The sequence below is a fragment of the Leptonychotes weddellii genome, chromosome 5 (genome assembly GCF_054177405.1).
Source record: "Leptonychotes weddellii isolate Sample4059 chromosome 5, ASM5417740v2, whole genome shotgun sequence".
Classification (NCBI taxonomy): domain Eukaryota; kingdom Metazoa; phylum Chordata; class Mammalia; order Carnivora; family Phocidae; genus Leptonychotes; species Leptonychotes weddellii.
Window position 1 is genome coordinate 82407485 of NC_138373.1, and position 25228 is coordinate 82432712.

The 25228-nt window shown below is 37.1% G+C and overlaps 3 non-coding genes across 3 annotated transcripts; all 3 read right to left on the minus strand.

The window, feature by feature from the left end:
- Positions 1-1984: 1984 nt before the first annotated feature.
- Positions 1985-2090, minus strand: LOC115937940 (U6 spliceosomal RNA). The gene has a single exon (XR_004073156.1). It is a non-coding gene; the product is annotated as a U6 spliceosomal RNA (small nuclear RNA).
- A 13398-nt stretch (positions 2091-15488) lies between these two features.
- On the minus strand, positions 15489-15630 carry LOC115937937 (U4 spliceosomal RNA). Its single transcript, XR_004073152.1, has one exon. It is a non-coding gene; the product is annotated as a U4 spliceosomal RNA (small nuclear RNA).
- Positions 15631-23374: 7744 nt separating this feature from the next.
- Positions 23375-23502, minus strand: LOC115937946 (small Cajal body-specific RNA 11). Its single transcript, XR_004073159.1, has one exon.
- Between the last annotated feature and the right edge of the window lie 1726 nt (positions 23503-25228).

A 25228-nucleotide genomic window follows, 5' to 3' on the forward strand; every position in this document is an offset into this window, starting at 1 on the left:
AAAGAATGGTTATTAATTTTTTTTGTCTTTCATAGTGTTTCTTTTTGAATTTGCAAAAATTTTGCAATTTTTAAAAATCATAACTCAAACCAGAAGCTTTAAGTTCTTAGAATCCAGGAAAGTTTTGGCAACATTGTTTTAAGGAAACCATCAAGGCAGCAGGGCAGTTCTCTTGTTAACAAGAAATAGAAATGCCTTTCCTTCCACCTTATGGCTCTGTCTCTCGCGACACATTAGGATTCTGTCAAGGTTCATATTCTCATGGTGGGAAATACGGCTTCTGGCCGCTCAGGATTTTTATGTTAGGGCCTTAGCCACCAGATTGAAACTAATCTCAATTTTTGGCTTTGGGTTATTGGAATTTTCTGACAAGGGATGCATGAGCTCAGCTTGGGTTCGGCAGCCACCATTTTACATGGTTCATGCGGAAAAGTGCCTTGAAGACTTTTAAACTCTTGGCAAGAAATTTGGTAATGATTTCTATAATTCAGTAGTAGTAGGTTTGCAAATTATAAATGGTTTTGAAGTTATGGTTAGAATTGTGTTTGGTGAAGTATTTTGACAAAGGAAATGCAAAATGAGAATGGTTTTGTTTTCTCTTATTTTAATGGTGTAGAGAACATTGCTATTGTTTGCTGTTTAAAAAGTGGATCTGCATGAATGGTTTAAATGTTTGAAATGCATGCTCAGTATTCATCATAAAGGAATGTTTTTGAACCGTGTAGAGTTGGTTTATAACCCAACAGCTTTTTATGACAATAGGCAGCCACTACTTGGCCACATCAATCAGGCATCCAGATTCTACCTGTAGTAGACAAAACACTCCTTACATATAAAACTGCAAGATGGAAGGAGGAAATAGAGAAGTATCCTTTTAATATTTTATTTTATTATTATATGATATAATCAGGAAAATGCAGCTTTGTTTAAATTAAGCCAAAGAGTGTGCTTTTTTTAATTATTATGTTCTGTTCATCACCATACATTACATCATTAATTTTTGATGTAGTGTTCCATGATTCCGTGTTTGTGTATAACACCCAGTGCTCCATTCAATATATGCCCTCTTTAATACCCATCACCAGGCTAACCCACCCCCCCAACCCCCTCCCCTCTAGAACCCTCAGTTTGTTTCTCAGAGTCCATAGTCTCTCATGGTTCATCTCCCCCTCTGATTTCCCCCCCTTCATTCTTCCCTTCCTGCGATCTTCTTCTTCTTCTTTTTTTTTGCTTTAATCATGATTCCCATTTTTATTATCCATTCATGATTCCTTTATCAATCAGCAAGTTCTTTTATGCAGCCATTATAGCTTTAATTTATGGTCTAGTTTCTTTTTCTTCTTTTTTCTTAAATTATTGAGCTCACCTCCTAACCTGTCAGCTTCTTTAGGGTAGGGACTTTCTTATTTCTCTTTAAGTACCTAGAAGCTAAACACTGTGTTTAAATATAAGTTGGTACTCTATAAATGTGTGTGGTTCTTTTTTAAAGATTTTATTTATTTATTTGTGAGAGAGAGAGAAAGAACATGAGTGGGGGGAGGAGGGGCAGAAGGAGAGGGAGAAGCAGACTCCCCACTGAGCAGGGATCCTGACATGGGGCTTGATCCCAGGGTCTTGGGACCATGACCTGAGCTGAAGGCAGATGCTTAACCAACTGAGCCACCCAGGTGCCCCCATAAATGTGTTTTATAAATAACTTAAAAGATGAAGAAAGCATAGATATACCAGAATTTATTTTTTTAATTTAAAAAGAATTTTTTTTAATTTTAATTTTTTTTTAAAAGATTTTATTTATTTATTTGACAGAGAGAGACACAGCGAGAGAGGGAACACAAGCAGGGGGAGTGGGAGAGAGAGAAGCAGGCTTCCCACTGAGCAGGGAGCCCGATGCAGGGCTTGATCCCAGGACTCTGGGATCATGACCTGAGCCGAAGGCAGACGCTTAATGACTGAGCCACCCAGGTGCCCCAAGAATTTTTTTTTTTTTTAAATGGAATGCTTCACAAACCTGTATGTCATCCTTGCACATGGCAATGCTAATTTTCTCTGTATTGTTCCGGTTTTAGTATGTGTGTTGCTGAACCGAGGACAAAATACCAGAATTTAGAATGGAATCGAAACTAGGTGACTCATTTTTGTATACACAAATATTTTCCATAATTATATTTCGTATTAATTTTCCTTAGACCTTTACTGTTTTCTTTACTGTAGTTCTACCAATTACTCATATTCTAGGCTTGTAGAGAGTAGAACTCATGTTTTCTTTTCCTACTTAACTGAGCCATTTGTTTCTCCCTGGGGTAGTTTTATTTAATTGGAAAACTAAACATTGCTTGTTAATTAATAGATGTTACCTACAGGGTATTATTTCATAGTAGAAGAAGAGTTCACTAAGACATAATATATAATATAATGTAAAACTTGACTACAAATCAAATGAGTAAACAAGTTGGGGCATCTAAAAGCTTTGGGCGGTCTTATATACTTTGCAAAAACAAATGCCTTCAAGATTAATGGTCTATGAATTTGACATTTAGATCCAGTTCCTGGAGTGAAAATAGATAATCAAAAATACGTTTTTATTTATTTATTGTTAATAGTATGATTGGAGTATCACGGATATACAATGAACTGCATATGGGTACAATCGGTAAGTTTTGACATGTGTATACATCTGTGAAACCATCTGTCATCCCCAAAGTTTGTTCATGCCCCTTTAGAATCTTTCCCGTCTGTCCTTCCCATGCCCTCTTCCCAGGCAGCCACTTATTTGCTTTCTGTCACTGTTGATTAGTTTCATTTTGTACAGTTTTATAGAAATAGAATCTTGCAGTACATACATTATTTTATTTGGTCTGGCCTCTCTCTCAGAATTACTATTTTGAGATTCATCCATGCTTTTCATGTGTCATGTGTTCCTTTTTTCTTATATCTGAGTTTCATTCCATTGTATGGGTATACAACTATTTGTTTATCCATTTGCTTTTTTTTTTTTTTTTAAGATTTTATTTATTTGAGAAGAGAGAGAGAGAGCAAGCATGAGGAGGGGGGTTAAAGCAGAGGGAGAGGGAGAAGCAAACTCTCCGCTGAGCAGGAAGCCAGACATGGGGCTTGATCCCAGGACCCTGAGATCATGACCTGAGCCAAAGGCAGACACTTAAGCGACTGAGCCACCCAGGTGCCCCTATCCATTTGCTTCTTTATAGACCTTTGGGCCATTGCCAGTTTTTAGCTATTAGAGATAAACATTCACATGCAAATCTTTGTATGGAGATTCACTTTTCTCTTGAGTAAATACCTAGGATTGGAATGACTATCACATGGCACATGTTGATGAACTTTTTAAGAAATTGCTAAACTGTTTTCGAAAGTGGTGGCACCATTTCACATTCCCACCATTGGTGTGTCAGTTCTAGTTCCTTCACATTCTCACCAACACTTGTTATAGTTGGTTTGTTAATTATTTTCCTCATGACTAATGACTAAGCTTTTATGCCATCTATATTAGTCTCCTCTGGCTGCTGTGATATATTACCACAAACTTGGCTTGAAACAAGAACAGATGGTTATTCCCTTGCAGTTATGGAAGCTAGATGTCTGAAATCAGTTTTACTTAGCTAAAATCAAGGTGTTAGCAGAAAAGCCTGTTCCTTGTCCGTTCCAGCATCTAGAGCTGAACTTCTTGAATTCTTTGGCTCAGGGTCCTTTCCTCTCCTCCATCTTTAAAGCCAGTGGCATAACATCTTCTCTCTCTGACCTCTGTTTCCCTCTACTTCCATCATATGGCCTTCTCTTCTATGGTCAAACTTCCTCTGCCTTCCTCTTATAAAGAACATGTGATTGCATTTAGGGTCCACCCATATAATCCAGAATACTGTCATCTCAAAAATCCTTAATTTACCTCACATCTACAAAGTCTTTTTTTCTTTCTTTTTTTTTTTTTTTGGCCAGAGATTAGGACATGGATAAATTTTGGGAAGCCATAATTCACCTACCATATCATTCATTATTTTTTCTTTGATAAAGTATATGTTCAATCTTTGGCCCATTTTTTGTCTCTTTTAATTCAGTTTTGAGAGTACTTTATATAAGTCCTTTATGAGCTACATTCTTTGCAAATATTTTCCTCCAGTGTGGCTTATCTGTTTATTATCCTAGGAGTGTCTTTTGAAGGACAAAAGTTTCTAATTTTGAGCCCATTTTTTTTCTTATATGGATCATGCTTTTGGTGTCCTAAGAAATCTTTGACAACCCAAGGTGATAAAGGTCTTCTCTTATGTTTTTTTCTAGAAACTTTATAGTTTTAGATTTTTACATTCAAATCTATGATCTATTTTGAGTATTTTTTCTTATACAGTACTAAATATGAATCTAAGTTCATTTTCTTGCATGTGGATTTCCAAATGTCTGAGCACCTTTTTTTGAAAGCCTCTTCTTTCTGCATTGAATTGCCTTTGCAGCTTTGTCAAAAACCATTTGTTTATGTAAGTAGGGGCCTATTTCTGAACAGCTTATTCTGTTCCATTGATATATTTGTCTATCTTGATGCCATGCCACACTACCTTAGATTACCACAGCTTTATAAGATGTTTTGAAATCAGTAGTATGAGCCCTCCAGTTTTGTTGTTTTTGAAGCTTTTTGGCTATTCTATGTTCTTTATATTTCCATGTGAATTTTCAGTGTTTGTCAAGTCCTAGCCAAAAACAAAACAAAAACAAAAGGAAAATCCTGTTGAGATTTTTGATATGATTGCATGGAGTTATAGATCAATTGGGGGAGAAGTGACATGTTAATAATGGCAAGCTTACTGACCGATGAACTAGGTATATCTTTCTAACTACTTAGGGCTTCTTTACTTTCACTCAGCAATTTTTGTTTTTTTTTTTAATTTTCAGAAGTCAGGCATTTATTCCCCTGTTCTTTATCTGTATCACATACCATGAAAGAAAATAGGGTGATGACACCAATATCAAAACCTTAAACTTTTCTCCACATTTCTCTGAAAACGTATTTTATTTGGTTTAAATGTATACTTTATTTTTTTTGGGGGGGGGGAGATATTTTGATTGCTTTAAAAGTATTTCTGTTAATATGTCCTTGTCCAAGTAGAGCAAACATTTTCTTATCCTTGATTTCCACAGCATTTTACACAGTTTCTTATGAGAATTTCAACACACTTTGTGTTTGTTGTGTTTGTTTACATCCCATAATTGATGAAGTTAAAGAATCTGGCAGTTAAAGGGTTTAACAACTTCCTCAGGTTCACTGCTAGTTGTCAACAAAGGCACTTGTAGAAGTAGGATTAACTATTTTTGAATTACAGGATGCTTGATTATATTCCAGTAAATAAGCTTTGATTTTTTTTCTTTTTTAAGGACTGTGAAATAGGCCTTTAAGCAATTTTCTATGTACAAATAGTCATCATTTCAGAAAATATAACAAAATTGCTAAATATTGTATCAGTACTTAGTTTCAAGTGTAACCGCCAAAACGCATAGGAGCGAAACATAAGTATCTTCATGGTCCCAGCCCTGTACAACTCAGACTAGTGGGTTCTTTTGCATTCCATCACTATAATAAATGAAGTGCTCTCCTGTATCTATTCTGCAGGTCGAGCAGCATAAAGTAAAAATTGTCTTCTCACTGACTCCCAGAACTTATCACACAAAAAGCCTGTAAGAATTACCATGTTACTTATCAAAGGTAAAGCCCATGGTTATGGCCCTGTGGATGAGTAGGTGGTTTTCAAGACATCGATATGAGTTGTGTAATCATCCTTCTAGTTTTATTACAGTGTCATTTTTTTCCCAAAGAAATAAGATAAATGGAAATGGTTATGACCTAGTGGCTAATTAGTTTAGACTAGTTAAATACCACACATTTCAACTGATTTCAACAAATATTTGTAACATTTACCTCTTTCAGAAGTACAGTTTTAGCAATTAAGCAGAGCTGAATATTTCAACATGCCTGCAGTTGCAAATATGATGCCATCATGTATTTGAAAAGATTAAATTCTTCTCACCAGAAATGCTTTCTGTGTTATAAATTTCAAGGTAAATATCATTTTAGGTTCCATCGTCTTCTGATTTTGCAGATAATATTGATTTCATTTCTAGTGCAGAAAGCGACTGTCCCTATGAGTTGACTAAGCTCTTTGTTGTCAAAGGTTATTACTATTTTTACACCACCCTGGTATGCCAGTAAATGTTTCTCACTTCATTATCATGCGCAGGCCTTTATAATATTGCTTAATACAGGATGGAAATATTTGTCCACTTTTGGTTTGGATGTTTGTGAGCATGAATGATTGTGGGGAATCAAATGTAGTTGTTGAAAGGGTTTTCACTGATGAATAACAAAATCCCTCAGAGCTATGGGTACATGGATTTTTAATAGGTGCATTTATTTGATTACCATCAGCCATTTGTAGTATGTTCCAGTTGCTCCCCGTTAACTGACTTAAAAAAATAGTTAGTAAGCCAAGATTCCTCAGACTTTCTGAGCAAGACTGACTTCTATTTAAATATCAATTCAAATTTATAAAGTATCTAAAAAATACTAAATGATGTTTTCAGCATTCAGCTTATTTTGGAGTTAAGGTTCGACTAACTTGGATGATTTGTTATGTTCCTTTTTACCAGGTTAGCAATAAGTGTTTTAAATATATGGCAGGAAACCTACCTCAGAAGAACCTAAATGACCTATTATTAAAGAAACTTATTTTTAATAATTAGACACTGCATTTGTTTACATGTATACTTCAGAGTGCCTCTGAAAAACTAAATTTCCACATTTTTTAGTTCCTAAAAACAGGGATAGACTTGTTCTAACCAGCTTTCCTTGAGTTTATTTCTAAGTTGCTTTTGGGGCAAATGACTTGAATTGCTGTGTTGTTCTGGTTGATAGTATATGATGATTTAACCCTCAGAACTCCAGCACTGTGGACTTTGGCTTCACTCCAAGTCACCATGAGATACACATAGGGCGTACTTTGTCTTTGCTGAATTCATGAAAACACTGCAATTTCAGAATGTGTGGTACCTGCTCCAAAATAATAAAGTGGCCTATCTATTGTCTTCACTCATGAGCCTATAAAGTGTTCCCCATGGTTCCTTTAAAACTAAATTGGGAAGGTGTCCTGTTGGTGGATATTCATTTCTGTGGATATTCATATTAATGTGTGGATTCGTGTGCTGTTGTTGCATTCATTTGAGAAGTGGATTTTCACAGGAAACTAGCAATGCTTCAGTGTGAAATCTAGTTCTAATTTCACATAGATAATTCTTCCTGTCTGTACTTTTTCTTTGAGCATGTAAAATTGAAGACACAATTACTTATTTGTACTCAAAGTTACTAAGTGGAGTTTCAAGTCAAGAGCTCCCAGTGTAAAGCAGTCTCTTTTGTTAGCATTCGATACAAACTGCATGAAAAGTAAATTTTGAGGTTAATTGTGTTTGGAAGCACTTTTAAAAGAAATCTTACAGTTACATGTACAACTATTGGTGCTAAATCAAAGGGCTTGTTTTGCTGGAGGAGATAGATCTGAGAGATAAGAACACATGAAGTCTCAGTGGTAAGTCATTTTGACAGAAATAAGGTTTTGAAATGTTTAAATTCAGTTTCAACAACTTTTCAGTCTACAGAATACCAAATAGTCTGTTTAAATGAATTATTTCGTATTTCTCCAATGTTTCAGTAGTGAGAAAACTGGTGAATGAGAAACCTTACTTTTGAAATTAAGAAAATTGAGATGAATGTATATTAGCATTTTGAACAAAGAAAGAGCTAAATATTTCTCTTTTTTTAAGTTTTAAGAGTTTAAGCAAAAATTGATTTGAATGGGGCAGTGCCAAATGGGAAGTGATTAGAAGTGCTTCCAAGATAAGTATTTCTAATTTTCTGTTTTGAAGCATTTATACATAATCAACATTTTTAATAATGGTAATGTCTGATATATTTTGGATGCTATATTTTAAAACTATCCTATGATCCTTTGGGCATACATAGATATTTGTGTGTGTGTGGATACACACATATGTAGTATATATCATCGCATAGATAACATGTCTCTTTTGATCATTTTGAAAATTGGTTCAGAAAACTTAGTTTTTAAATACATTTTTTGATGAATACTATAGGTCCATAAATGATAATTTATGTATTTATATATGTGTTTAGGTATACGTAATATATATGCTTCATCTCAGAGGGTTTCCTTTTAAAGATACATAGAAATGTGTAATGAAACAAGACAACACCAGAGAGGGAGACAAACCATAAGAGACTCTTAATCTCAGGAAACAAACTGAGGGTTGCTGGAGTGGAGGGGGTGGGAGGGATGGGGTGGCTGGGTGATGGACATTGGGGAGGGTATATGCTACAGTGAGCGCTGTGAATTGTGTAAGACTCATGAATCACAGACCTGTACCCCTGAAACAAATAATACATTATATGTTAATAAAAAAATATGTAAAACTAACAAATTTACTTCTAAGGAGCACCATATTTTAAAAACATAACAAATACATATGAAAAATAATATAATAAACCATTATTCAATTTATTGAATATGTATTAAATACACTTTTCAAATGAGACAACAGTGAACTTATATGGTTTCCTCATGATCTGTCATCCAAAAAATAAAAAATAAAAGAGGGAATATGTTTTTGTTCAGTGCTGTTTCTCAGTCCCCAAATATCTGGGTGACCTTTTGGTGTTCTAGGGTTTAGTCTCTGAGTAGGGGGCTCTACTTCCCTGTGAAAACATCCAAAAGAATTGACCTCATCCCTCACCTCTCTGGTCCTGAGACTCTGAGCCTAGCATCAGTGGTCAAATTAAATTTTTCAGGCCAGGAGAAATAGAATCAGTCCTCACAGACATCCCCCAACAATCTTGGACAGTCTTTCATCACCAGGAAAGTAACATCACAGGTGCTAAAAGAGAAAAGATTTTCTAGAAAAAAAAGGAATTCCATAGTGTCTACATCTACTAGATGCAGAAACAAAATATACATTGAAGAAATAGTAAAATAATTGGTATCAGCTTGAAGACAAAATATTTTTTATATGTTTCCATTTGTTTCTCATTAAGAATCAAGCCAACTTATTGGGGGAAGAAATATATAGATAACAAAGATAATTCATCTATTCATGTTTACTTATTTATTTATTTATTTTAGCACACAGAGTAAGAATATCATCTTTTTGGATTTTATTCCCCAACAATTTTTAATGGGTTTTTAAGCTAGCTAAAGAAAAGACACTTCCTGGGAGAATTAAAATCTTAAAAGTGAGACCAAAGAATCCATGAGTATATATACTTTCCCGTATTGCAACAAAAGCTATTGTTGACAAAAACAATTTTGATATAGATAAATCTTTTCTCCTTTATTCTATTAGAAGTATTTCTTTCTAGGGATTTGAATCTCAGAGGTCTGAAACAAAAGTGAAAGTAGACTTAATTCTTTCTGTATTTCTGTCTTTTTTTTTTTTCCTGCCTTCTTTTCATCCCAACCATCAAATATTTATGTTCTGTGCACTGGGCTAGGTACCAGGGAACAAGATAAATAAGACACAGTCGCTGCTAATAAGGGCTTTATCATCTAGTGGGAAAGATAAAAATAAATACAAGAAATAAAGTATAGGCTTTTTGATAAAAGTATGCTCCTCTAGGGAAAAGGAAAGAAGCGGTTGGTTATATGTGGGGAGATCTGACAACTTTTCATAGATAAAATGATGGTTGTAATGATTATGAGCTTGTACGCACCAAGTGGACAAAGTGAGAAGAGTATTCCAGATAAAAGCAGCAGCACAAGAAAAGGAAGAGACTTGAAATAATAGGTGCATGCAATCTGGAGTTCGAATTGTAGAAAATAGAAACCTTTAGAAGGATTTCTTGTTTTGTTCTGTTTTAGTAATATCATTTTTGCAGCCATGTGGAAGGTGGTTTGCAGGGAGGCCCGTGCAGATGGAAAGGGGTGGGCAGAGACTATTTCCACAGTCCAGGCTGATGAAAACCTAGAGACCAGAGCAGTTAAAACACTAAAAAAGATAGAGGAATGAGCACAAAATGAAGGCAATTCAAGGAGCTATCGAGAATTGTTTTAGAAGGCAAGCAGCCAAAATTCTCTACTTCCTTATAATAATTGGTTGTGTATCAGTGATCATTTAATTATATAAAAGATAAGAAAAGATTTTCTCTGTAGTTCCTCTGTATGGCAAGGGGTTTTTCGGCAGCATTTCTCTCTCTCTCTCTCTCTTTCTGTCACTTTGTCTTGTTGCTGCTTCTATCTAACAAGGTTTATGCTGGGAAAGGGAGTTTGGGCCATTTGGGGGAAAAAATTCATTTTTTTATGTACATTTATTCATTCAACAAACATTTATATAGTACCTGCAGTGTTTCCCTGGGAATGGGAAAAGAAAGTGACCTGATTCATGGCCTAGACTTGGGATTTCACAGCACAATGCGGAGAGCATATGGGAACCACTACACTCTGCTCATTTCCATAATAAAGGCATGTATGAACAGCAGAGGTTCAACAGAAGCAAGTCAATGCTTGAGGTCAGACTTGAAAAATCAAGAGTTTGCCATGGGGAAAGGGAGCCAGACGGAATGAGTCCATTTTATATTCAAAATTTCAGACAAGTAAGGAAACCTGGTATGTTGAGGGAAGAATAAATGGTTCAGAACAATCTGGGGAAAATGGTGAGAGATGAAACCATTCAAAGTAGACAGGAGCCAGGTTATGGAGGGGACTGCAAGATGAAATATTCAAGAATTATGACATGCTCTGAATTGCATGTGCAGAGAAAAGAGAAGTAACGAACATTAGTTAAGCATGCCCTGGCTCTGTGATGAGGGCTTCAGGTAGAGTATTTTGACATGATGCACTGGGAAGAGCACAATTTTGAAACTGAACAAACTTGAATTTAGATCCCAAATCCTTTTTATTAATTTTTAGAGCTGGGCCAAGTAAGTTATTCGAACATCGATCATCTTCATAATGTTTCACACATCGCTTGCATAGCTGTTGTAAAGAACTGGTGTTTGCTGCAGAGGATCAGACATGGTAGGTGGTATTGTTACTATGAATAAACACTATGAGAGCTGAAACTCAAAGCCCCGCTCGATTCCAAAGAATGCGCACAACACAGGCCTTAACCAGTCAGAATATAGCAGCCCCTTGGACTGCTTCACTTAACAGTTGGTATGTGACTCATGCTGACCAAAGTTAACCCTGAGGTCTGGTCAAACACATTTGGAGCACTGAGAAGGTGAATCTAGAGATCCTTGTCACCGTGTGCCACCATGAAGCAAGGACTGGCCAAGAAGTAAAGCTAAAATAGGAGGCAGAGTCAGGAAAGTGACAGTAAGTCCCGGGTCCACTGTACCTAGAGTTAGTTCTGCCTATGTACTTTTTTGGTAAAGGAGCTAAACAACAATAACCACAATAATAAAAATAACTTCTCTTTTGGCTTGGCCCAGATTGAAATAAGTTTTCGGTCACTTATATCCAAGAACACTAATAAAGTTGGAATTAGTAACTCACTCACTCTGGCATAGCAATAATGTAGGGAAAGAGGGTTTGTAATCAATAAGCGAAAGAACTAAATATTACAAGACAGTTCATGTAGATTGCTTGTTCTAGAAGCTGAATGAAAAAAAACAAAACATCTTACAGGAGAAGGTGCAGTAGCTGGAGTGGGGACAGTTAAAGAAGTATTTATTCCCAAGATGGGAGAGCCTTGAACATGTGTCTGGCCTACGAGAATGAGGCCAGTGGAAAGGAAAAGGTTGACAGTACTCAGAAGAGCGGGGATAATTAATGGAGGAAAGTCCAGGCAGGGGCAGGATGTGATGAATATTTCTGTTGCCATGAAATCTCTAGTAAGGTCTCATGTGTGCTCATATGATCAATTTGACTACAAGTGTTCTTTTTTTCTTTATTTAAAAAATTGTTTTAACTTCTTCAAGTCTAGTTATATTTTTGTCTCCTCTAATCTCGCCGACTTTCCTCAATCATATGAAGTCTTACAATACCCCACTTTCCCATCAAACACACACACACACACAAACAGAATAAAATTAAAACTCCTTATTCAAACTGGTAAAGATTTTTCACAGCTGAAGAATACCCCAGGATAACCCAAGCCATCTCCACAGAGTCATTTTTCAGGTTTTTAAGTTTTCTCTACTTTTTTTGGTCTGCAGTTTTGCACCATCTGATGCACAAAAACAATGGGTAAGAAGATTACGTCAAATGTATGAAAGAAATGGCCGGAATCCAGTGGGAAAGACATGCCCTCCACATTTGGCAGGAGGAAGACAGGGAGGCAGTGGCTTTGTAAAGTGATGAGTCACACTTAACAGAGGCTCTGGAAGGAATTAGTTCAAGAGAAGGCTGGAGAGCTCCCTGAAATGTATGAGTGCCATGGGCCATTAGCTATACGTGTGTGATCTTAGCGAGACAAAAGAAACCCGAGGTCTTCAGGCCTTTTCTCTGGAACCAGCGGAGAAAAATGTCCTTTGCTTCTCTTGTCTCTGTGCCATGTAGAAAATCGCAGCCCTTTTTCTGTTCCAGCGAGAAAACAGTTCACAAGCACTTTTTAGAAAACTTTATCTTGACCCAAAGTATATAATATAGATTTTAAATTTCGTAACTGGATGTCTCAGAAGGAAAGATTGATCTGCTCACAGGTCACTGGGCCACAGAATTAATGAGCATAAGACAGACTGGCAAGAGACGGATGAGAGAGAAGAAACCTGTTTGTTTAACTCTGAATCAATCAACAAAAACAAGCCTCAGACTGGCAGCAAATGACTAGCAGATGGGCAAACCCCCAAACAACGAGGCAAGAACAGAGCCAAATTTACATTAAAAAACATGCCTTTTGAACACGATGAACACTATGGTAAATATCAACTGCCATGGATCAGGAATCAAAAGTTCCCAATTCTTGGGTTAAGAAACCGCCCAGTATTTAATGTCTTTGGGAGGGATGGGCTTTTTGCAATAATGTTAACAATAACTATAAATACATACATAAATGACAGCTATTCTCCTGATCCTGTTTCTGGTACCATTTCATGCTAATCATCTCACTTTGAAGGGCAGTAGTAAAATTTCGGCGTTATGACAGTGAATTTCATTTCGAGCTTGTGATATGGAAGACTATGACTCTTTGTTATACTCTTGGATGTTCAGATATGGCCAGAGAATAAAAAGAGGTTAGGCTTTCATAGGCTGAATTATCAAAGCGTGACCTACATCCCCACAAATTGGTTTTTAAGTGAAGTGCCATGAAATCGATAAAACGTTCCAGTAGGTAATGCAACCGAGTTTGTCAATTGGTTCATGAACTGTTGGTTCATCAAGTGGCGCTCTTTGTTTCTAAAGCACTAAGGGATAGATCAAGGAACAGAGTGTTGGCCCCAGGCCTTCTGAAATGAAGCAAGAGCTGCTGGGCAGTTGTGCAATGTTGTCAGAAGACAGTCTCAGTGTGTGCCAGAACATCAGCTCATTCCTAGCTGTTAGGATTTTTTTTTTTTTTTTTTTTCATTTTGAAAGACCAAAAGTACTTGAAATGAGAGGGGACAGAGAACCCTCCCAGTTCTGGGAAATTGGAGTGAAGGCACGACACCCATTCAGTCCAATTGTGATCAAATGACTTGAATGTTTCATTCTTCCACTTTCATTTTGCTTGGGAGAGTAACCCCGCCACGAGATTAACATGGAATAGAATCGAAATGTCCACAAACTGTGAACATCCCACCGGGTGACTAGAATGGTGGCAGGAGAGCCAGTAATCTGAGGCCCTCGGTGACCTCTGAGGGGAGGTCCCCTTGTTTGGCTTCGACTTTTCAAAATTGCCTGAGAAGAGTGTTCTTTGTCTCTTGCCGTTTAAAGGTTGCTGGAAGCTGTAGGTACATGAGAGCTGATTGTCTCCGGTCTCCCTTTGCATGGGAATTCTTGGCTCTTTGCCTGGTTTACTTTATAGTTAGCGTTACCTCATTATTCTTATTTTCTTCTGGTGTCCTGCCTTGAGGAGCTTTTCCTGAATATGACTTTTCTGTCTCTCCCCTCAGAGCTGACCATGCAAAAATCTGATAGAGCACGTCAAAGCGCTGCCCTCAAGGATGTGATAATGGTGACTTCTGCCTACGCATTCCAGCCCATTATTCATGTCAGACTTCTGAGGAGGTCTTTTCAAAGAGTCCAATCTGATATAGTTTCCTCATTCTACAGATTGGAAATCTGAGGCATATTTTTAAAGTGGACGAAAGTAGCAATTATAATGGTCAGGGGCCACAATATTACGGTAAATTAAGAGAGCTGAGAATAGCATCTATTCTGTGCCCAATCCTGTGCTGGGTGCTAGGCTTTTGAAGGATATCAGTTCTGATGCTCACACTAACTTTCTAAATTAAATAGCATTGTTTTTATTTGCTGCTAAATTCCAGGACTAGGATTTGACCCCAAGCTTGTCTCCTTCCAAAAGTTTGATCTCTGTCACATCACACAGGGCTGCTTCCCAATTGAAATAATACTTTTATTACATATTTAAGTAGTCTATTAAGTGTTCGTTTACATTAAGTACTGCATTTTATTACCTATCCTCACAAAAATCTTTTGTGCTTAATAGGGATTAAGTTTTTCTTACAGATGAAGAAACTGAGGTAAACTGAGGTGAAGCTTAGGTCAGGGGAGATCCTCTGACTTGCTACAAAGATTAATCACATTATAGGAAATAGGATTGAGGTCTTCTGTGTTGAAATGCTGTCATTTGCATTAGATCACATCATCTGTTTTGGGGTATATATTTTGGGATAGACCCAAAGCAGTTAAGATCAATGATATATGTATCAGGATTTCCACAAATAACCACATAATTTTACCTGATGTTACTAAGGCTGTAGGTAAGAGGTACTATCAAACGCTGTGAAGAAAAAAAGAATTGTGAGTTCCCTGAGAGCAGGAACCCTATATCCCCAATAATTAGCCCAGTGCCTGGCAAATAGGTATTCAATAAATAGTTGCTGACTTATGGAGAATAACTTAAGATTGACACATTAAGAGAGAGCTTGTTAGTGGAGGCAAATATAAAATGAATAGACAGCATTTGTTTGTAGGTGTAATTGTAAAGCTGCAACTTTTCAACTTGTCTGTGAAGCCCACTGATAAAAAAGAGAGAGAATACCTCTTCTCAAAAGCCTTCACTGGGAAAATGTGTCCTGAGAAATGTTTTTTAACTTGAATATGTATATCACACCAAATTCATCTATACATAGGCAATCCCACTAAACTTACCAGTGGGGTATCTCTTTTTGGATACATTCAGAATGGCCTTATACCCCTAAGAATTTGCTAGTTCTTCCAATCAATAATTAAACATTTTTGAGTGCCTATAACATCATGGTTCTCAATATTGGAGGTACAACAGTAAACAAAATGGAGAAAAATTCCTCCCTCATATACCATGCATTCTAGTGTAGAAAGAGAGAATAAACAAAAAGTTAAATATCTACTCTGTCAAATGGGGATAACCACAATAAATACAAATAATTAGCAATAACCACGCCTCGGATAAACCTCATTGGCTACGATACTGCCACTGTGCAAAGCTGACAATAAATACAAATAAAACAGGATATGGAGTACTAGTGTGTGTGCGCAGGTGCAGTTTAAAATACGGTGATGTAGGAGCCCTCACACATAGGACGATGTCTGATCAGAGATATAAAGGAGGTAAGTGAGCTGTAGATACTCAGGAGGGTGAGAAAAGTATTTTTGAAAATGGACTAGTAAGTACAAAGTCTCAAAGGCTGGGGTGTGCCTATAACATTAGGAGGAAGAAGGCTGGGGTCAGGACAGAGAGCAGGGTTTGCAATAAACTCAGGGAGGAGGATGGATGTAATATAGGGCCTTACAGATGATTGTAAGGGCTCAAAATCTTCTCTGCACAGGAAACCATCAGTGGGCTTTGAGCAGAAGAACATGATTCAATTTATCCTCTATCAGGATTACTCTGACTGCTTACTGTATTATGAATTGACCAGGAGCAAGAGTGGAAGCTCTTAAAATGATCCAGGTGAGAGATGATGATGGTTTCCTGAGAGAGTAACAGTGAAGTGGTAAGAAGTGGCCATAATCTGGATATGTATTTGAAGGCAGAATTGCTAAGCATTGTCAAGGAACTGGATATGGGCTAGAAGAGAAAGAGATCTGTCAAGGATCATAGAGAGGTTTTTATCCTGAGCAATGGAAAGGACTGAGTTGCCATTTACTAAGATAGGAAGGACTGTAGGTTGAGGAGGCTCAGGAGATGAGGAATTCAGTTTGCAAATGTTAAAGAGGCTGTTGGACGTATGAGGCTGAGCTTCGAGGCTGGAGCTCAGAGATGTCCCTGCATGATACAGAGGTTGGAGGGGTGTCAAGTTATAGAGGCATTTAAAGACCTGAGACAGAATGAACTCACCTGAGCAAGTACTGTTCATTGCACGATTGAGCGTAAACAAAGATGGAGTCTGCACTCCCATGTTTATTGCAACATTATTCACAGTAGCCAAAATATGGAAGCAACCTAAGTGTCCATCAGTGGATGGATGGATAAAGAAGATGTGATATGTATCTCACGTATATATCACATCATATATGTCACATCTATATAATTGCATCATACATGTATGTGTGTATATATATGTATATATATATATCACATCACATCACATACACACACACAATGGAATATTATTCAACCATGAGAAGGAAGAAAATCCTGCCATTTACCACAACATGGATAGATCCTGAGGACATTATGCTAAGTGAAATAAACCAGACAGGGAAAGACAAATACTGCAAGGCATCACTCGTAAGTATAATCTTAAAATGAAAACAAAGCAAAAAAACAGTCTAAGTCATAGAAACAGAGTAGAAAAACGGGGTGGAGGCTAAGGGAAAAGGTAGAAGAGAAAAAAAAAGACTTAGAGCACCCAGTGAAGTAGAAGAAAAAACAGGAGAATTCACTATCTGAAAGCTAAGTAATAAAAGTGTACTAAGGAGGATTAATTAATGGTGCCACATGTTGCTGGAAAACCATGGAAGATGAGAGTAGAGAACTGATCAAGGGCTTTAACAATGGGAGATTATTCGTGACCTCAACAAGAGCTGTTTCAATGCAGAGATGATTTCCAAAAGATTGGATTGGATTGGATTAAATAGAGCAGGAAGAAGAGGAATTGAAGGTAAAGATAAATATACCGTTTTATATTTCAGTAAGTGCAGAGAATTGGGAAGGACCGAGATGACTGGAATAAGGAGGGGACCAGGTTGCATACTCTGGTGGCATGAGATTCTACTCAGGGTGGGTTAGGGAAGAGAGAGGGAGGAAAGACAGGAAGTGTCAACATGAAGAGCTCCTAGGCTAGTGGCCTCCACACTTGGGGTAGTAGGATGTGGGAGAGAAACTAGTCTTCATGCTAGGGGGCTGAGTGGGAATCTGTGGTAGGCTGAGTGGGAAGGAGGCATTTTTTTCAGTTGGAGTAAAAAAGGTGAAGGGAAACTTTGATGATATATTTGAAGACGTAGGGTATTTTCCTGGTGATTGACCCTTTAGGCCAGAGGGCTTAGAGGAATGGTTTTAGGAACTGGAAAATGGCAGGAGATGAGGTTAGGTTAGGAGATAGAGCGATATGGGTTTGGGGTCTCAGAGATTGGGTGATAACTTAGGAGTTAAGGGCTTCTTATGACTGATAGAAATAACATTAATAGATATAAATTTAATAGGATTAAATTTGATAGTCTTAAAGCAAATTATAGAGAGAAAGTTGTGAGAGTATTGGAGATGAGGGAGGAGGAGATGGGAGAATTGCCCGAAGTATGAAGAGTACTGGGCATTCTGTTATGTGATATCTGTAAATGCCAAATATTTCCTTCTCTTTAGGGATGATTTATTTTTAGGCTTTTCCTTGACTCTGATCTTAATGCTGTGTTATAACAGTCACTAAATAAATATCTGTTGAAAAAAAAAGAGTCTAAGAATGAATACATGATTCCAGAAGATGACAAGTGCTGAATGAGACTTCATTCTAGATGGGATGGAATAACTTGGGGTAGACCAGGACTGCTAATACAAACAACTAGAAAAGCCCGGTAAAATGGTGTGATCTGTTTGACAGTGTCAGAGGCTGTTGAGGAAATAAACCCCGGGGAGCACTGAGTTAGGAGGCTGAGATTTGGAATGTACCAGTCACGTGGCTGGTTTTCTCCTTAGGAGAATTAGGACAATTCTTGGATTCTGGGGCTGCATAGGGTTGAAGAGCGTAAACTAACTGGTGTTTGATGTCTAGTAGTTGTCTAAATGTCTGGTGATTTCCTCTTTTCTTGGGTGTACAGCCACCTGAGTGAATAAGCAGAGGACCCTTTGGGAAAGGACTAGGGAACACCCACAGTATACCCTTACGTGCTGTTACAGAGTCCTTCCTCCTTGGGCTCCCTAGGACCCAGTCAGTAGGTTCCAAACCTGAAAACTGTCTCAGTTCTGAAAACCAGGCAAAGAATTGTGATATTTTCTTGGCAATTCCCCTCATCTTCCTACCCCCCATTCTTGCTCTTTTGTTGCTGTTGTCATTATTGACTTTGAGCATAACCTTTGCTGGCTACCCACTTCTCTGTCTCATGGGGACGCCATACTCCATTGATCATTTGCACTGTTTCCCATGGGTCAAGCCCATGGGGCTGCTCCTCAGCTCCCTCTCTGAGCTATCTGGTGTTAGGATCATTGCTCTTTCCTACTCTCTAGGAGCTGAGTCCCTTCAGTTTGGGCTGCCTTGGTTGCTCTCTAATGCTACCATTTCACTTTTGTTTATTGTATTGTATTGTATTGTATTGTATTGTATTGTATTGTATTGTATTGTATTGTATTGTATTGTATTCAGCTTTTTGAGTTATTCTAGATAGCAAATTTCATCTGACATCAGTCATAGATGAGTCACAGAATATTTAGTTTAAAAACTATGAATTAGGGGCACCTGGGTGGCTCAATCGTTAAGCCTCTGCCTTCGGCTCAGGTCATGATCCCAGGGTCCTGGGATTGAGCCCCCGCATCGGGCTCCCTGCTCGGCGGGAAGCCTGCTTCTCCCTCTCCCACTCCCCCTGCTTGTGTTCCCTCTCTTGCTATGTCTCTCTCTGTCAAATAAATAAATAAAATCTTAAAAAAAAACAACAACTATGAATTAATAAATACCCTTTGCCCCTGGGAGACCCACTACCCTCTTAGCTCTTGACATTCAAATCCACCCATACAGAAGCAAATTAACATTTTCTTCCTAAAGAGAAAATTCGTTCTCTACAATATTTTTCTCACTGTTGTCTCATGTCCCTGCTATACTGTGCTTCTTCTTAACTTATAGTAAGATAGACTTCGGCAGTTTTGAAATATTGTTGTTGGGATTTCTGTGTTTGAGGCAAGACATCAAGTGTAGTATTTTAAAACATTAATAAAACTATATGTATGTTTGTATGTTGGGAAGGAAGCTGGGGGAAGGGTTCTGGAGACAGCTGGTTCCTTAGCTACCGTCTTCCTGGGAAAACCTGGGGGTAAACTAACATTTTAATTGAAACTATGATTTTCATTACATCAAATCTGTTTTTATCTTACTCCTTTTCTTGAATGAAAAGTGACATGTGTTATATTAGCAAACATACTAGAAAAGCATCAAAGAGAGAGGGTATACTTGAAATCTTTTTTGAATGTATGATTTATAAAGCAAACTATTCTAATTATAGTTAACATCATATGGCATTTCTGAAAACCTGAACTCTAGTTTCCAGAGTTAAAAATTATTTGCTGTGAATGTGTGTTTTAGATACTTAAACAGTTGCTCATGTGCTCAAGTTCTGTGTTTTATATATATATATGCTTTTTTAATATTTATTTATTTATTTATTTTAGAGAGAGAGAGTGTGCTAGTGAGCATAAGCACAGTGGGGAGGGGCTAAGGGAGAGGGAGAGAGAGAGAGTCTTTTTTTTTTTTTTTTTTAATTCATGAGAGACAGAGCGAGAGAGAAAGGCAGAGGGAGAAACAGGCTCCCTGCCGAGCAGGGAGCCCGATGCGGGATTCGATCCCAGGACCTTGAGATCATGACCTGAGCCGAAGGCAGACACTTAACCGTCTGAGCCACCCAGGCGCCCCGAGAGAGAGAGTCTTAAGCTGAGCACAGTCCAACTCAGGGCTCGATCTCACCACCCTGAGATCATGACCCTGAGATGAAACCGAGAGTCAGATGCTTAACCGACTACCACCCAGGCGTCCCATATGCATATGCTTTTTAAAGCTTTCCTTTTGTGGCAATTTATCAATTTTTATTGCTATTGATTAATATTTTATTGCCATATAATTGCTATCCTTTTCTATTTGCAGTAGGAAAGAGTATATATTAAGCATTATATTTTTCAGGATAACAATGAGAAATTAGTTAACATACATCAAATTTCTTTTAAAACTATGAATTTATAATGGCAATAACTATCACTTGTAGTAAGTTTTTAATCCTCACAGCAATTCTGTGATACAAATCTTATTCTCATTTCACAGATGTAGAAATTAAAAGTCGGAGTTTAATACCAGCTTAAGGTTACATGCAGATCAGTGGAAGAATCAGGAGTTAAAACCACTTTGTAACATACACAAAGCAGCACTTGGTTATTCAATCAAACACTAATCTAGATTCTTCTGTGAAGGAATTTTGCAGATGTGATTAAAGCTGCTAATTAAATTGGTCAAACAGGAGATGATCTTGTATGGGCCTGAAGCAATTCTTTGGAAGTCCTTTAAAATATGCTCAGGGCTTCTCTGAGTGGAGAGCCTCCCACCTGTGGTCATTAGCCTCCACTCCTGCCCCGGGGTTCCAGCTGGCTCATGATGTTCTTTTCCTGACTGCTTGCCTAACAGGCCCCTCACTTGTGTAGGCAGCCCCCACAATTACATAAACAAAAAGGCATATATTTGCTTATAGATATGATGGCCCACTGGTCTCCTTCTCTGGTTGAACCTTGACTAATACTCTTGCCTTCACTGCACATTTAATACTTGAGCCTGAACTTTGTTCAAAATCAGAATAGAAATGTGGGGAGGGAGCAGTGAGTTTTAAAATAGGGTTCAGGGAGAGAGGAGCCAAGAGTAGAGTCTTTATTATTATATCTTTATGCCTCAATGTTGAAACACAGAATTCTTTTTCTACAAAGAATTCTTTTCCTGTCATTTGAATGACTCATGTTCAACAACTTTTGACATCTTTTCTAAAATTACACGATATTAAAAAATATATAACTAGTAGATATCAGTCTTGGATTAATAACACTAGGAGGTATGACATATCAACATTTTTCAGTGTAAACCCTTGAATTTGAATCCAGGAACTTTGGATTACAGGGGAAAAGTTTGGCTGCTCTTAAATGTGTACATGAGAATTCTCCACAGATTTGTGTCAACAGTACTTTTCTGCAGAGCACTCTCTTATAACCTCCTCAATAGTATCCAAGCAAAACAAATTTCTCTTTTAATTAATGAGTATTGGAGTACAAAATATCTGAAAAAAATACTTTTATAGACTGAATGTTTGTGTCTGCCTCAAAGTCATACGTTGAAGCCCTAACCGGACCCCCAGTGTGGCTTTCTATAGAGATGGGGCCTTTAAAAGAAGTCATCAGGGCTTCATTCTTATGACCTCATTTAACCTTAATCCAATAGAATTGATGTCCTTATAAGGAAGAGAGACCAGAGTGCTCTCTCTGTCTCCTTCAGTGGACAAGCAAGAGGTCAGATGAGCCCACAGGGAGATGGTAAACTCCTATAAGCCAAGAAGACAGAATAAAACTTACCTTGCTGGCCCCTTGGTCTTGGACTTCCAGCCTCCACAACTGTGAGAAATAAATTCCTGTTGTTTAAGCCACCCAGTCTACGGTATGGCACCCCCAGCAGGTTAAGAAAAATACTAAACATAAAAGGTAACATTTTACTAAAAATCAGTTAATAAATAAATTGTACGTTCTTAACTATCTCAAAATGTATAGACTACAAAAAGTTTTTTAAACTTTAGATTTTCTTAAGACCATCATTTTAAGCTATAAAAGTGCATGCAGACAGTGCAGTAAGCCTAAGAAATTTGGAAGAAAAAAAATAGCAGGTTTTGCGATTTACCGCATTCAATATAGGATCCATCTGCTTGTTGATCTCTGATCCGAATAATGAGGGAGACATTAGATTCCTTTCTGTGTTTCTGAGGTTGTTAGCTGTGTTTCTGCTGTGTGTCTTTTTTTTTTTTTTAAAGATTTTATTTATTTATTTGAGAGAAAATGAGATAGAGAGAGAGCATGAGAGGGGGAGGGTCAGAGGGAGAAGCAGACTCCCTGCTGAGCAAGGAGCCCAGATGCAGGACTCGATCCTGGGACTCCAAGATCATGACCTGAGCCGAAGGCAGTCGCTTAACCAACTGAGCCACCCAGGCGCCCCGCTGTGTGTCTTTTAAAAAGCAAGTATACATGAAATGATCTGGTGTTCTCACTGAGAGAATGCAATGAAGAAAAAAGACCCAAATCATCCCTTTCACTTTAGGGGCCGTAGAAAGTTCTAATCAAATTCCCACAGGTTGGAGAATCTCAAAACTTTAACTCACTTTTTTATATCCAAAGAGGAAAAAAAAAAAAGTGACTCCTAAGACTACACAACAAAATCCAGTTAATTATACTTTCATAAATGGGGCGCCTAGGTGGCTCAGTCATTAAGCGTCTGCCTTCGGCTCAGGTCATGATCCCAGGGTCCTGGGATCGAGTCCCATATCAGGCTCCCTGCTCGGGTGGAAGCCTGCTTCTCCCTCTCCCACTCCCCCTGCTTGTGTTCCTGCTCTTGCTATCTCTCTCTCTGTCAAATAAATAAATAAAATCTTTAAAAAAAAAACTTAAAAAAATTATACTTTCATAAAATATTCTTCCTACTCCAATGTTTATACTTTTATTTGAAAACTATCTCTGACTTCCAGAGTGATTAGGGCAGTTTTCATGGCACACAATTATGTAAAAATTGTTATTAAGAATGATTTAATGCATGAACATTTAAGAGTATATATGGAAAAATATTTTGATTAAATAGAATAAACATGAGAATTGTTTAAAACCTAAATGTCATGAAAGTCTCTATTTTAAAATGCATTTTTTGATAAACTCATATTTATGATAAATTCACTTTTTGGCTCATTGGCATTACATTTAAAACACATGCATGTGCACACATACACATTCAAGCTATTTGACTTCTTTCTTCCTAGAAATAAGATTTTTCCAAGAGGCAGTGATTTTTTTTTTTAAGTTGTAGATTGTCATCTCTGAGAGCCAGCCCTATTCCTAGGACAGCCCTTCTAAACCGAGAGGGAGTTTTCTGTGTATCTTGCCAGACTCCCATAAGCCAATGAAATATAATTCCCAAAGATTGAATTTAGATATGAAATCTAAAATTCTTGACGTTTGAATTGCCTAGAAACTCCCATCCTCAGTTAAAACTCTATACTTTGTTTTCTTTAAGAGGATTTACTACCTTTATTGATATATTTTTTTCACATCCCATAAACCCAAAATACAATTTTTAAATAGTTAAAAAATCTTCAAAGTGATTAACCATCATAGCTATAAAGTTATAAAGATAAAATCCTTACTAAATTTATGAAATTGGAGTGTAATCAAATAACAAACCATTTAAATGCCAATTAAAAGTTTAAAAAAAATTTAAGTATCTAAAATTATCTTCATAAATTATACTTAAAAAAACTAATAATGGCTATCAAGGGATTATAATGGTGATATCTAGGTCTTATTTGCAATTAATTACATAAGATATATAACTACGAATTATTCTAATGCTCTTTAGAGCACCAAAATTATAGCAGTCTTTGAAAGGATTTAGGGGGGGAAATTTCATTTTTTAGTGAACTATATAAGTTCAGGGAATTATATATCTATGGAATCTTTGAATCTCAGCATTGCAAAATATATCACATTTATAGCCATTAAATGAAACCAGGTGAATTACCAAATTAAAGTCCTAGAGACAAAGTGAAATAATTTGCTTCATTTATAGTTTGTAAATAGGTTAAAACTTAATAGAATACTCCATAAGAATTCACATAGGCCACTATATAGATTATTCATGCTTATTAAAGAATCTATATATAGAATATATATTTAATATATAAAATATATATGTATATATTCTTTTCCTTAATCCATATCACCTAGTTAGCCCATCCCCCCAACTTCCTCCCCTCTGGTAAATCAGTTTGTCTTCTATAGTTGAGTCTGTTTCTTGATTTGTCTCTTTCTCTTATTTTTTCCCTTTGCCTGTTTGTTTTGTTTCTTAAATTCCACATTTGAGTGAAGTCATATAATATTTATCTTTCTCTGACTGACTTATTTCACTTAGCATAATACTCTCTAGCTCCACCCATGTTGTTGCAAATGGCAAGATTTCATTCTTTTTTATGGCTGATTAATATTCCTCTGTGTGTGTGTGTGTGTGTGTGTGTGTACACACCATTCTTCTTCATTCATTAGTTGATTGACAGTTGGCTATTTCCATAATCTGGCTATTGTTGATAATGCTTTATAAACATCAGGGTGCATGTATCCCTTTGAATTAGTGTTTTTGTATTTGGGTAAATACCTAGTAGTGCAATTGCTGGATCATAGAGTCATTCTATTTTTAACTTTTTGAGAAACCTCCATACTGTTTTCTACAGTGGCTACACCAGTTTGCATTCCTACCAACAGTGCAAGAGGCTCCCCTTTCTCCACATCCTTGTCAACACATGTTGTTTCTTGTTACTGATTTTAGCCATTCTGACAGGTGTGAGGTGATATCTCATTGTAGTTTTGATTTGCATATCCCTGATGATCAGTGATGCTGAGTATCTTTTCGTCTGTCTATTGGCCATCTGTTTGTGTCTTCTGCCCATTTTTTAATTGGATTATTCATTTTTTGAGTGGTGAGTTGTATAAGTTCTTTATATATTTTAGATACTAACCCTTTATCAGATATGCCATTTGCAAATATCTTCTTCTATTCCATAGGTTGCCTTTTAGTTCTCTTGACTGTTTCCTTCACTGTGCAGAAACTTTTTATTTTGATGTCCCAATAGTTTTTTTTTTTTTGCTTTTGTTTCCCTTGCCTAAGGAG